General features: G+C 39.6%; 1 long non-coding RNA gene across 1 annotated transcript in view; it reads right to left on the bottom strand.

Moving 5' to 3' along the window:
• Nucleotides 1-1,238: 1,238 nt before the first annotated feature.
• The window catches only part of LOC137627515 (uncharacterized), a 31,620-nt gene continuing 19,283 nt past the window's right edge, over nt 1,239-13,575 (bottom strand). The window contains exon 2 of the long non-coding RNA XR_011041175.1: nt 1,239-2,494. This is a non-coding gene — a long non-coding RNA (uncharacterized lncRNA). The remainder of the gene's footprint in view (nt 2,495-13,575) is intronic.

Below are 13,575 nucleotides of genomic sequence, written 5' to 3'. Positions count from 1 at the left end.
ATCTTTAACCCAAGACAGTGGAAGACCATGGCACAGAGGCTATGGAACCATTCATCCATCAGTTGTATAGCAAATGTGCGAAATAATTTTCTATATTTTGCACTGAATTGAATTGAATATAGGATTTAGGCATTAAGCCAAGCACTGGGGCATCAAAGGCCATTCAGTGCTAAATAACTAAAATCATTCCATCATATCTGTATACTCACACCATTTAATCATTTTAACCTTTAATACAAATAAAATCTAGATGTGAAATAAATAGGGATTAAAAGGGTAAAATAAATAAATTAATTAATAAAATCAATTATAGCTCGTAATATAACCCAATACTTTGTATAAAGGTAGATCTTGAACTTTCTTACAACAAAGAATCAAGATGAGCAATAGGGAAGAATTTCAAAAGCCGAATGTACTATAAGAATGTTGAAGGTACTACTATACCATAGTCTTGAAAAATTAGAGTTGAAGGTTTAAACAAAAATTACCTATAGTGTCCCACACCGAGTGCTAGCCTAGTGGGTAAGCAGCACCAGTCTTTGGTTGCACTTCGAAAAGCAACTTGCATTTCCCTTCACGGTAACAGAACAAAAATGGATACATCAGCATATTAGATATTCTTCAGAGTATTAGCATCAAAGTGGAAATTAAATAAGCATATGGAGTGAACAATTTAGCTAGAAAAGCAGAAGCGGAAAAAAAAAAAAAACAGCCAACATGTTTGTGTTCTATAAAATGAAAAGTTATGAGTATTTCAAACAGGAATTGAAAATATGGATTAATGTGACAAAACTGGTGGATGACAAGCTGGTAAGTACTGTAACTAAATTCATTCCAAGAAAGTGAAGTGTAAAATTGGAAAAAAAAAAAAAAGTTAAGCTAGATCACCCGATAACTTCTGGATACAGATTATCAAGAAGATAGTTTGAATAAATCTTAAAAGTTTCAGGTATATAAAAGAGCAAGAGAACAATGACAGTCAAACTTCCTTTCACTGGAGCCACAGTATCCACTCAAAGTTCAATGCCCTCTTGCATTGAGTGCAAGAACATTAACAAATTGCTGCCTATAAAGGTTCATTACCTTCATGAATATATTGTATGTGCAATATCAATGAACAAAAACACTCAAGATTCTCCGTCAGGTGATGTTTAAGTGCTATCATTGTATAACGGGTGCGGACACACAAAAGAGGTTAGATATTTCGAAGATTTTGAAGTAAGAAAATGTAAAATGACAGTGTTAGAGTAGTATGATTGGAGGCCAAAAAGGTCAATTCTTTTATACTGCCGTTGACACAGGTGGAGGCAGAGACTGACCAAAAGAAAAACTGGCAGCATTCTGCTGTGTGGCTGCATTAGCTAAGGGGGTTAAAACATTCACAATAATCACAGAGTTGTAGCCAATGCAATAACCCAGTTGGCTGCAGGTAGAACACAAGCTCTAACGAACCATCCATAATAAGAGCCTCTAAAGTGTACTTTTATGATTTTGGTTTCATATTCTATTTTCTGAATACCTGTACTGTATTTTCCTATTAGTGTTACTAGCATACTGTATGAAAAGTACTGTAATATTGAAATCTATTGTAATACAGTACTGTATAGAATATTTATTGCATTACTTAAGGCTCAGACGACTTTTAAGGAGGTCAATGTGGAATGCATCGTCTTGTATCAGTAGGGTTCCATCTTTGAGACCTCCGTTGGCACGGAAACCACCCTGCTAACTACCTGCAAGCAATTGCACTCCTCCTAATATTGGCCTTAACTAAATGCTAAAGAATACAATTCTAATCTTATCGTTTTTTTCCAGTCTTCAGAACACTGATGATACCAAGTTTTTCTGAAGTATTTCAAAATTCCAGTCAGGGTTTTAACGGATGGGTTTCATTCTGGGGTTCACAAAACTCAGAGTTATTGCCAATGCAATAACCCCGTTGGCTACAGGTAGAGCACAAGCTTACTCTACCCAACCATCCATAATAAGTCTCTCTGAAGCAACCATATGCTGTGCCAACAAGAAAGCAGAGAGAAATGATGCAATTAACAACACAAAACCAGTCTAACAGACTTCTTCACAAGCAAAGCAATTGTGAGGATTATCATATGATTTGTATTCATGTAGGACCACACGAGTTTCCCTCTACTGTGCCATTAATAACCATTACGTTTCACAATGTAAATCACTATAGTAGTATAAAAACCATTTGTCATTCTTTAGTTTGGATAATTCTATCAATTATTTTTCAATTAGTTTTTCTATTCATCTACCAATTAGTCTTTCAGGATATCTACCACCTTTGTAATTTTTGTTCTTGTTCAAGTAGTAAAACAAACCCAATAAGTAATAGGACTGTTGATTAAGCCTCAAAGAATCCTCTTGGCCGAAGCATCAATGGAAACCAACTTCCATTCTTGACAAGTTTGGAGAAAGCTGAAGAAATTAATTCACCAACAGACATGAACTTGTCGACTTTGCTTCAACTATAGTCCTAGAAAAAAGAGAAAATTTGCTTAGTACATAGATATAATGTAAATAGATATAATTTAATCATTCATTTGTGTTCAACTGATCAAGCTACTGCTACTGTATGAAAAATATGAACACTGATAACAAAATACCGTTTATGTAATATCCGAACTTATTCAAATCCTCATAATGAATATATTAACAAAACATATCTTTAAAGAAATATGTATGTAAAGATATATAAATTTTATAACTAACAAATATTTGCCACCTTTATCAGGATGCAAAAAAAATATACATTTCTTAGGCAAGTTGAGAAAAATAATTTTCTTATATTTTATATATACATATACAATATACTAATCAAGACTTATCAAGATTTAACAGGAAAAAATATTTTCCTCCTGTAATACCTTTATGAGGCTCTAAAAAAAATTCCTAGCTAAACGAACCAGAGTCATCCAAATGGGTTACTGTAATCCTATTTTCGTTTTCTACGAACAGAGAATCAAAAAGAAAATGGGGTTGATTACGATCGTAATAGGTTGCTAGGCAACACCACTGCAAGGTGGCACTATGCTTTGCTTGAAAGGCTTACATTACATTTTTATTAACAAATTTGTAGTTTATTCCTAAGCGGATACTAACTCGCAAATCATATAGGTTTGTACAGCTAGGAAAAACAAGATTTTAAAAAATTGTAGTTTATTCCTAAGGGGATACAAACTTGCAAGTCATGTAAATGAGTTGGGTTTGTACAGCAAGGAAAACAAACAAAAAAAATTCATTTAAATTAAAGGAGACTTAGGTGGTGGGAAGCCTCTGCTAAGAGTTTAATCCCCCTCTCTGTGACATTTACAGCTACTATAATCTAGTAAAAGTCAAAAAGTGGATATTAAATCCCTCTCTGACATTTACACCTACTATAATCAAGTGAAAGTCAAAAGGTGGATATTAAATCCCTCTCTCTGACATTTACACCTACTATAATCAAGTGAAAGTCAAAAGGTGGATATTAAATCCCTCTCTGTGACATTTACACCTACTATAATCAAGTGAAAGTCAAAAGGTGGATATTAAATCCCCCTCTCTGTAACATTTACACCTACTATAATCAAGTAAAAGTCAAAAGGTGGATCTTAAATCCCCCTCTCTGTGACATTTACACCTACTATAATCAAGTGAAAGTCAAAAGGTGGATCTTAAATCCCCCTCTCTGTGACATTTACACCTACTATAATCAAGTGAAAGTCATAAGGTGGATCTTAAATCCCCCTCTCTGACATTTACACCTACTATAATCAAGTGAAAGTCAAAAGGTGGATCTTAAATCCCCCTCTCTGACATTTACACCTACTATAATCAAGTGAAAGTCAAAAGGTGGATCTTAAATCCCTCTCTCTGACATTTACACCTACTATAATCAAGTGAAAGTCAAAAGGTGGATCTTAAATCCCTCTCTCTGACATTTACACCTACTATAATCAAGTGAAAGTCAAAAGGTGGATCTTAAATCCCTCTCCCTGACATTTACACCTACTATAATCAAGTATAAGTCAAAAGGTGGATCTTAAATCCCTCTCCCTGACATTTACACCTACTATAATCAAGTATAAGTCAAAAGGTGGATCTTAAATCCCTCTCCCTGACATTTACACCTACTATAATCAAGTATAAGTCAAAAGGTGGATCTTAAATCCCTCTCCCTGACATTTACACCTACTATAATCAAGTAAAAGTCAAAAGGGGGATATTAAATCCCCCTCCCTGACATTTACACCTACTATAATCAAGTAAAAGTCAAAAGGGGGATATTAAATCCCCCTCCCTGACATTTACACCTACTATAATCAAGTAAAAGTCAAAAGGGGGATATTAAATCCCCCTCCCTGACATTTACACCTACTATAATCAAGTAAAAGTCAAAAGGGGGATATTAAATCCCCCTCCCTGACATTTACACCTACTATAATCAAGTGAAAGTCAAAAGGGGGATATTAAATCCCCCTCTCTGACATTTACACCTACTATAATCAAGTGAAAGTCAAAAGGGGGATATTAAATCCCCCTCTCTGACATTTACACCTACTATAATCAAGTGAAAGTCAAAAGGTGGATCTTAAATCCCTCTCTCTGACATTTACACCTACTATAATCAAGTAAAAGTCACAAGGTGGATATATTAGGGCTTTATTAGCAGTCTTGTAAATAGGTAGGTCTGAACATCCACTCCTTTTAGGTCTAGTCTGAGATGTTAATGGAATTATATTACTTGCTATGCTATAACCCTAGCTGGAAAAGCAGGATGCTACAAGACCAAGGGCTCCAACAGTGAAAAGAGCTCAGTGAGGAAAGGAAACAAGGAAAATTATGAACAGTAATATCATTAAAATGAATATTTCCTATATAAATTATAAAATTTTTAAAACTTGAGGAAGAAAAATAAGATAAAATAGTGAGCCCAAGTGTATCCACAAGCAGGATAACTAAACCAAGACAGTGAAAGACCATTGTACAGAGGATATGGCACTACCCAAGGCTAGATAACAATGGTTTGATTTTAGCATGTCCTTCTCCTAGGAGGGCTGCTAACCATAGCTAAAGTCTCTTCTAGCCTTACCAAGATGAAAATGACCACTGAACAATTACAGTGCAGTAGTTAACCCATTGAGAGAAGAAGAATTGTTTGGTAATCTCAGTGTTGTCAGGTATATGGGGATAGGAGAATCCATAAAGAATTCGCCAGACTATTCAGTGTATGTGTAAGCAAAGGGAAAATGAACTGTAACCAGAGAGAAGGATCCAATAAAGTACTGTCTGGCAAGTAAAAAGACCCCATAACACTCTAGCGGTAGTATCTATACGGGTGGCCGATGCCCTGGCCAACCTACTACCTACATGTCAGAAAGTGTTATTTAAATTATATTTAAAAATTAACTGAACAAGGCATATTAATCTTACTTGAATCACGGTTTGTTCCAAGTGAGAGCTTCAGGTCCAATCATGATCACATCAACTTTATCCACATTAATACTCTTGTAATGCTAAGAATAACCGATGTCTTAGACAAAAACAGTTAGGTGTCCCATATGAGATTTTAGATTAAGGACCTAAAGAAAAGATGTCCAATGATATGCGAGTGCAATCTTTCAGGTATTGATCCATGACACCTACTCTGAGAACTTGGGCTACAGAGTGGTTCTTTCGAAACGCTAGGGTTGTGACAAGACCATGAATGTCATGTACATGAATGTCATGTACTCAAGGGTGGGCCTTAGCAACGCTTCCCCTTAAGGATCTAAATGCTCTTGTGATAGTTTCCCTTAGCCTAAAGGATATAGTATTTTTGGACACTTTTTGGAGCGACCTGTGCTCCCAAAGAAGTTACAAATTTGAGGTATAAAATAAGCAGATCTTTTCAAATTTTAGATCTTCTCTTATGGGTCAGTAACAGATTACCTGGGTCATCAGTTACTAGAGACAATAGTGAAAGTTGTCAAATCATATTCTTGGCCGAATTCCAAATTTTGGCCACAAATTTGGGAATAAAAGATAGTTCCCTCCACTACCTGGAGTGTGACATAAGATGAGATACCCCCTTAAGTTTGCCAACTCTCTTGGCTGAAGCAAAGGCAAGGCAAAACAGTTTTCCAAATAAGATCCCAGTTATATAAGGGTTCATTAGGTGGGGGGAGCCTTTCTTTAGGGACCCAAGGAACTGCCACATCCCAAGGAGAGGGTTTGAGCTTTCGTGGGGGGGAAAAAAAAAAAAAAAAGACCTCAATTCCCCTAATGACAGCTGTGAGTTCCCATGACAAGGAGAGAGCAAGCCCTTTCAGTTTGATAACCTGGCTCAAGGACGAGCGGTAGCAATTCACCCCAGTAACTGAAAGCGACTTTCTTTGGCAATCAGGGGAATAGTGTACTTGGGTGGAGCAATATTCACCCTACGACACCGATCACAGATTTCTCGTTTAGCCTTGTGACTGCTGCCCACGACTTTCAGAGGTATCCAGAAAGTTGTTTCGCAGCTCTACCAAAAAATTCTCTTTCGGAAGAGATGCTGGATAGTCTCCAGCCGTGAAGTGATAGGCAGTACACTGCTTCATGGAACTTACTTTCATGTGGTTGACATAGTAGGTTTGGCCATTCTGGAAGTTCTCTTGGAATATGCATGAGAAGTTCCAGCAGGTCTGGATACAAATCTGCTATTGGTTACCTTGGGGCTAATAGCATTACTTTGACTTCTCGTGATGTTCGGACTGTTTAAGATTAGGTCCTCATGAATGGGAAAGACCGATAGAAATTTGTACTGTTTCCATGGGTGTTAGAAACCATCTTCCATTGCTGCAGCTTAGGCCGGGACTGGAGAGCAATACACCGGGGTTTGTTGTTCAGACGAGTGGCCAACATGTCCATTGACTTGGAACCCCAGTCACTAGTCTCTTTGCCACTACAGGAAGCAACGACCATTCTCTGGCGAGTCAAGAAAGGGCTACAGGAAGTAACTTTGAGGACCTACAAGCCTTCAAAGAGTTTTCTGCTGTTGAGACTTGTGTATTAAATAAGTCCAGCAGGTCATTACACCACATCGAACTTATGCCAAGGACTGAGATCGAGGGAAGATAGAATTGATCACACACAGTCTGTTAGCACTTTGTACGTGAGAAGACTTCTAAGCTATCCAAACGAAGGATCAAAATCAATCTTAATAAACCGAGACACTTATGAACCAGAAATCAGGACATTGGTTACAGTCAGATAATGATTAAGTCATACAATAAAAAAAAAGCATTAGCTCGCAAAAGTGAGCGCAGGCAACGCATGCGCAACAACTCACCATTATTCTCCCAAATGTAAAAGATGGAATTAGCAAGTGATAGACTTCACATTTAAAGACGTGCGTAACCTGTTATGCCCCAACCCCATTAAAGAGAAAAATATCAACCAAGACTGCACTCGTCCATTTCTTAGTAAATTTATCACTAGTAATTAAAGTATCATATTAACCAACATGGCTGTTGTAGAACATAGGGGAACTTGTGCATAAATATTTGGAGGCTTTTACAGTAATTGGTTATAAAAGCCAGGTAATGATTATATAACACAAAAACCGAACAGCTGACAGAAGCTAAAGCAAATAACGCATGCACAGTAATTCCTAATCAGTCTCCCAAAAGTAAACTGAACTTAAGAGTGAGAAATAGACTTCACACTTTAATCAACGAATACCAAAGTTATTATGGCCCAGGCCACCTCCCCACACAGAGAAGTCATACTAGCCAGCACTCATACATACAGTAAAATTATAGTTGCGAACAGAACAATATTTTTAGAGAAAAAAAGTTTTCCCCGTAGTTAATAATGAGCTTTCACTAAATTTTACCATTTCAACCTCAATTAAAAAAAAAGATTTTATTTTTCTTTTTGAAATCCAGTGGTTTTTCCTGCGCCGTGCGCTTGCAGAAAAATAATACATCAAGCTCCTATATACTGGCAAGCAGTAAATGCACAGCTTGATAACCACATTGAATATGTTTTTTAGATAATTAAGATCCTAGTGTGGTGAAAATGTCATTTTAGAAAAAACAAATTTTTCTAAAGAAAACACCCATCTTTTAGTAGAAAAGCTTCTTCCTTCCTTAACTACTGTATAATAAAATCTTTCTTATAGCCAGAGCCTATTTGAATGGATCTATTAGATTACTGTACATCAGTTTCAGATGTTACTAATATACTAAATTTAAAATGAAACTTCTAAGACATAGCTAACTTATAACACCACTGACCAATATGAACTTTTTTGTCCATTTTGACAGTTGTTTTTCCAGTCCTATACAGCAGGGGAACCCTATGAATGGTTTTGTTAGATTGCTGTATATCAATTTCAGATGTAACTAATACAGTATACTAAAATTAAGGGGGCCAACCAGAATGCCAATACAGTATATGGGGGTATAGAAAGAAAAACAAAATCATGAAAAAATACACTGAGCTTCGTATGGCAATGGAGAATGCGTATACTTAATATTTTGTCAAAATTCCTCTTACTTTCATAGTTACAGGGTAACTAGTTAAAGTAACTCAATAAACCATAAACTTTGTTCCCTACAAGAAAATGCAGTATTTCCTGTTATTGTAAAGATCATTATTACATTTTAATGTTTAAGAAATTGTGAACAATGGCATCTGTATAACTTCGCTCTATGTGTGAGAGAGAGAGAGAGAGAGAGAGAGAGAGAGAGAGAGAGAGAGAGAGAGAGAGAGAGAGAGAGAGAGAGCCAGCCTTGCCTGACAAGCAAAGCAAGCAAGATATTAAGCAAAATTATCTTCGTTTATTAGTGAATTACAATAAATAACTTTTCGTTAATATCCAAAAGGAACAAAATTCATAATAATCAAGATTTATTAATATTGTCTTTGTAATAATACAAAGGAAAACTTTAAACGGCCTCAGACATTCACTCGTTTTCAAGATTATCTTGTTTTTTACGGCAAGAATTTCATCATTCCAAAGAGGTAAAGACAATTCAACATCTTGCTAACGTAAGGAAGAAGAAAATTTGCTCTATCAAGAGTTCAGAAGAGGGTAATATCAGTAGTGCAGAGACTGTTGTGAATAGAAGAGCGGCCGCCTTGCCTCGCTGGAGCCAAAAGAAAGCAAGATGTTGAGTAAAAGGATCTTCAATCATGATTAAATTATGAAAACTTTTCTTTTAATGATACCCCTCCCAAAAATAATTTCATAATAAAGGGATTTTGACGAAGGAAAAATCTATTTCTGGGGAGAGACCTGTGACGCCCGGCGAAAAAGTCCTTCTTTGTACTTTTTCTGATATAAATCTTCCAAATATACCAGAGAAAATTAAAAGCATGGAATGCAGAGGTTACAACCCTCGCGCGAGCACCTTGTTGGTGTCGTATATCTAACAAGGGCGTTTGTAAAACACTATTCACAGGCTGTCTTCCATTTAGATAATCCCTTCATCAAAGGGGGAGGGCCGTGACAGGCCCTTGAGAATACAGTTGGGTTACCCTACCGACACCCACCACTCGCGCTCACTAGGTCATCCTTCTGCAAGAACATATGGCTTGGCAAGGAAAGGGTGGGTCCGTACAAAAATAATCGGGAAGGGTTTCGCCGGGCATCACAGGTCTCTCCCCAGAAATAGATTTTTCCTTCATCAAAATCCCTTTTCTGGGTCGAACCTGTGACAGCCGGCGAAAAAGTACCAGAGAATGCCTTCCAAGCCCAATAAATTAATAACATAATGAGGAGAATACAATCACCATGTACGACAATACTATGATATAATAAAGTAATCATCCAATTACCAACCAGCCAAATGACATAGGGAACGTAAGGTTAAATAATAATGACGACAAGGAACCAACTGAGTGTCGAATCGCAAAAGGCATCAAACCTTACATGTCTAAGTATATCTAAACATTAAAGGAACGGTAACTACAATAACAGTTAAACCATAGGAATAAAACATGGCAAATATCATAGGGCTAACGAACTACCAAGGAGAGCGGCGACGTGGTGTGAGTGGCGGGTAGGAGGGAGAAGAGAAGAGATGGAAGAAAGGAAGAAGAGGAGATTAATGGGGAGAGATAAGGCTCCCCTCTGCCATCGTTGGGTATTTAAGGGCCTGTAAGATCTTTAGATATTGGCGTTTGACAACCATAGGGGATTTCCAACCCGTATATTTTTTAAAATCATCAAAGTCCCTGTTCTGGAAATCATTGTTGGAGGCATCTACTGTCCGTATATCATGAGACTGGGGCAATGATTCCGGATTAGTATGTTTAATGAAGTAGAGGATTTGTTGCCTGATACCGTGAATGGAAATAGTACCTCCTTGTTCCCTGATAACCAAGGAGCCAGACGAGCGGGTGGCAGTTCTAGCTAAAAAGGGGCTTGAGAGTGTGACTGTACACGGAGAAAAATCCTGGGGATGAAGAATAATCTTCCGAGAGGAGCACCTATTTTGCGGATCCTCATTTTTTTAGCTAGGGAAGCTTTGTCTGGAAAGGAGTACTTCGGCTGAAGGGAGGAAATCTATGTTTTCCGGGTTTCGTGAGAGCTGCTAGTTCTGATGTTCCATCACCTGAGGCCATAGCCGTTAGAAATAAAGTCTTCCTAAGAAGAGTGATATAAGAGCAGGATTCATTGTCCGTGTCCATCGCAAGTTTGAGAACACCGTTCAGAGACCCAGAGTCCTTTTGTGGCCGAACCGAAGGTAGAAGCCTAGCACATGTTTTTGGGGTTGATGAGAAATAGGAATCAGCTAGGTTAATGTTGAACCCAACAAGGTAGATCTTCTTCAAAGCTGACTTGATGGTGGTTAAAGTGCTAACTGTTAGGCCTTTGTCAAATAGGAACCTCAAGAAAGAGATGGCTAAATGCGGGGACATACGAGTATGGTCTGCACTCTTAGGGGACCTACTAGTTGTTAACGGCCGAATCATATTGGCGAATTGTCGAGTCCCTTTTTGTCCCATTCGATGAAGAGATCGTTTCCGGTTCAATGTTCGCATCTCTACGAGCTGCCAACTTCCTGTAGTCCACAAAGTTAGAGTTTTGGCTATCCTTGAGTAATCTGACACAGTGAGTTTGGATACTCGGGTCAGTTTGAGGAACGGGATCCGGATGGGACCGAGTTTCAACTCGAGGAGGAGAGGAAACCAACTGTTCTTGGCCAGTGAGGTGGTACTAAAGCCACTGCGCCCGGGAAGGAGCGTAGTTTGTGTAAAAGTTTTTAGAAGATTCCCTGGGGGAGATAGGGAAATCTTCTTCTAATGGTTCCAATCCCGGGGTAATGCGTCCATGGCATAAGCCCGAGGGTCCAGGGTTGGGGTCACATAACAAGGAAGTTAGTGATTCATCTGAGTTGCGAATAGATCTACCTGGAGGCCTGGAACGAGCCTGAGTATCCACCGGAATGAAATTATGTCTAGAGACCATTCTGACTCCAGTGGATCCGTCCTGGATAGTGAGTCCGCTCTCACATTCTGGCCTCCCGCTAGGTGAGGTGCTGACAGGAACCAGTTCTCTTCTGTTGTCCAGGCGAAGATAGTGACCAGGATCTGATTCAGGTTGGGTGACTTGGATCCTCCCCTGTTGACGTAGTGTACTGCGTCTGTGCTGTCTGACACTACTCTGATGTGGGTCGACCTCGGAGGAGAGTCTCTCTTCAGGGTCAAGAACACTGCCATGGCTTTGAGAACAATGATATGGGACTGTTTCATGGAGAGTGACCAAGAACCTGAAACATCTGATGTTCGGAGTAATCCCCCCCATCCACTTAGAGACGCGGCTGTATGGAATGTCACTTGTGGAGGTGGGAATTGTAGAGGAACCGATTTGGAGAGGTCCTTCGGTTCGGACCATGGGTGTAGTCTCATTTTCAAGACAGAGGGGATCTTCGAGACCATGTCTCTTAAAGGTACTGTAGCTCTCTTTCTCCAAACTCGATTGAGGTCTTTGAGTTTGGCTTTTATTAGATCTGTTACTGAAGTGAATTGGAAAGGTCCGAAGATACTTTCTAAGGCTCTTCGGACACCTGTTTGTGTTTGAGAAAATTTTTTGATCTTGGAAACTATTCCTCTTACCTTTTGGAAGGGAGAGACAACGTGTGCTTCGAAAGGTCCCACTGAATGGCTAACCATTCTAAGCGGACTGATGGTTGCAGGCGAGATTTTTTGGAGATTGACCCGAAATCACAGGTTGTCGAGAAATTGGAATAATTCCTTCGTAGCTCTGTTGCCTTCTATGACCGGCCGGGCCCAAATGAGCCAACCGGCCAGATAAGCAATGATCTGTGTCTCTTGGTTCCTGAGTTGTTCTAACCCTCTCTCTCCTAGTTTTGTGAATATCCTGGGATCAATGTTGAGGCCAAAGGGCATGTCTTGAACACAAAGGCTTTCCTGCTTAGGCGGAAACCCAGATAAGAAGAGAAGTTTCGAGCTAAAGGCGCAAGATAATAGTCGTCGGTAAGATCGACAGAGGTGGTGACGGTCCTACGGGGAAGTAAGGTCCGTACCTGAGAGATAGTCAACATCCGGAACTTGTCGCAGAGAATGTAAGAGTTTAGCTTGACAAGTCCAGGTCCACTCTCAATGCCGCCAAGCCTTTCTTCGGAATTGTGAACAGGTGGCTTTGGAACTTCAGTGATCGATCCCGTTTGATTGCTTCTTTTTGAATAACCCTGTGGTGTACTCTTCCAGGATGGGAGTGGATTTCTAGGAGAAGGTCACTGGTGGAGGAGGAGGACCTTGTGGCCATTTTCACCTCAAACCTTTAGAGATTATGCTATGAGCCCACAGACCGAAGGTCCAATGGTCTCGAAAGTGGTAAAGTCTACCCCCTACCGGGACCACCGCGTTGTGAGGGGGTGAATCTAGGTACTTTCCTTCTCCGAGCCCCCTTTTTTCTAGGTCCGTCTCGATGGCGAGACTGTCTTCTACTCCTGTAGCTTCCTCTCTGGTGTCCACGAGAGGAGCCTGAGGGTTCGGATCTAGGGCTGTATGCAGGTAAAACATCCCAACGGGGTTGGGCTGTGTACCTGGGGAATCAGTGAGGTAGACCACCTGATGAGGGGGATTTGGATGCATAGACGTTGAATCGGAGGGAGGCTGTGATGACGAGTGGGTAACCGACTATCGATTCCTGTCTGATAGAGGCCTCAGACAGAACGTATTTCCCACAACTAACCCGATCAGACCATCAAACGTGTAGGTCGAATTGGAAGGGCAGATCTTGGAATTATCGTAACCCCCAGACTGACAACATCCTGGTCCAAACGGGAATTCTAGTACCTGGGAGTAAATTCTAGGTCCCCCAGAGGGAGGATGTCTATGCCATCCAGATTTATGGTACCATCTATATATGGAACATGTAAGGCAAATCTCTATGCGTTGGTTTTATCGAAGGAGGTTACTTCGATATGCCTGGGGCTGTAGGGGGAAACTTCTGAGTTCCTGAACGGATTTGACTCACTACCATACTTTTGAGCTCCGTCATAGCCCCTTGGTTTTCCCTAGAATGTGTTGCTTTTAGCAGTCACGGTTTATGCAGGGTAACATGAACATCAGGAT

The sequence above is a fragment of the Palaemon carinicauda genome, chromosome 35 (genome assembly GCF_036898095.1).
Source record: "Palaemon carinicauda isolate YSFRI2023 chromosome 35, ASM3689809v2, whole genome shotgun sequence".
In the NCBI taxonomy this organism is placed as follows: domain Eukaryota; kingdom Metazoa; phylum Arthropoda; class Malacostraca; order Decapoda; family Palaemonidae; genus Palaemon; species Palaemon carinicauda.
Note: the sequence above shows the minus strand (reverse complement) of the source record. Positions and strands in the feature narration are given on the sequence as shown.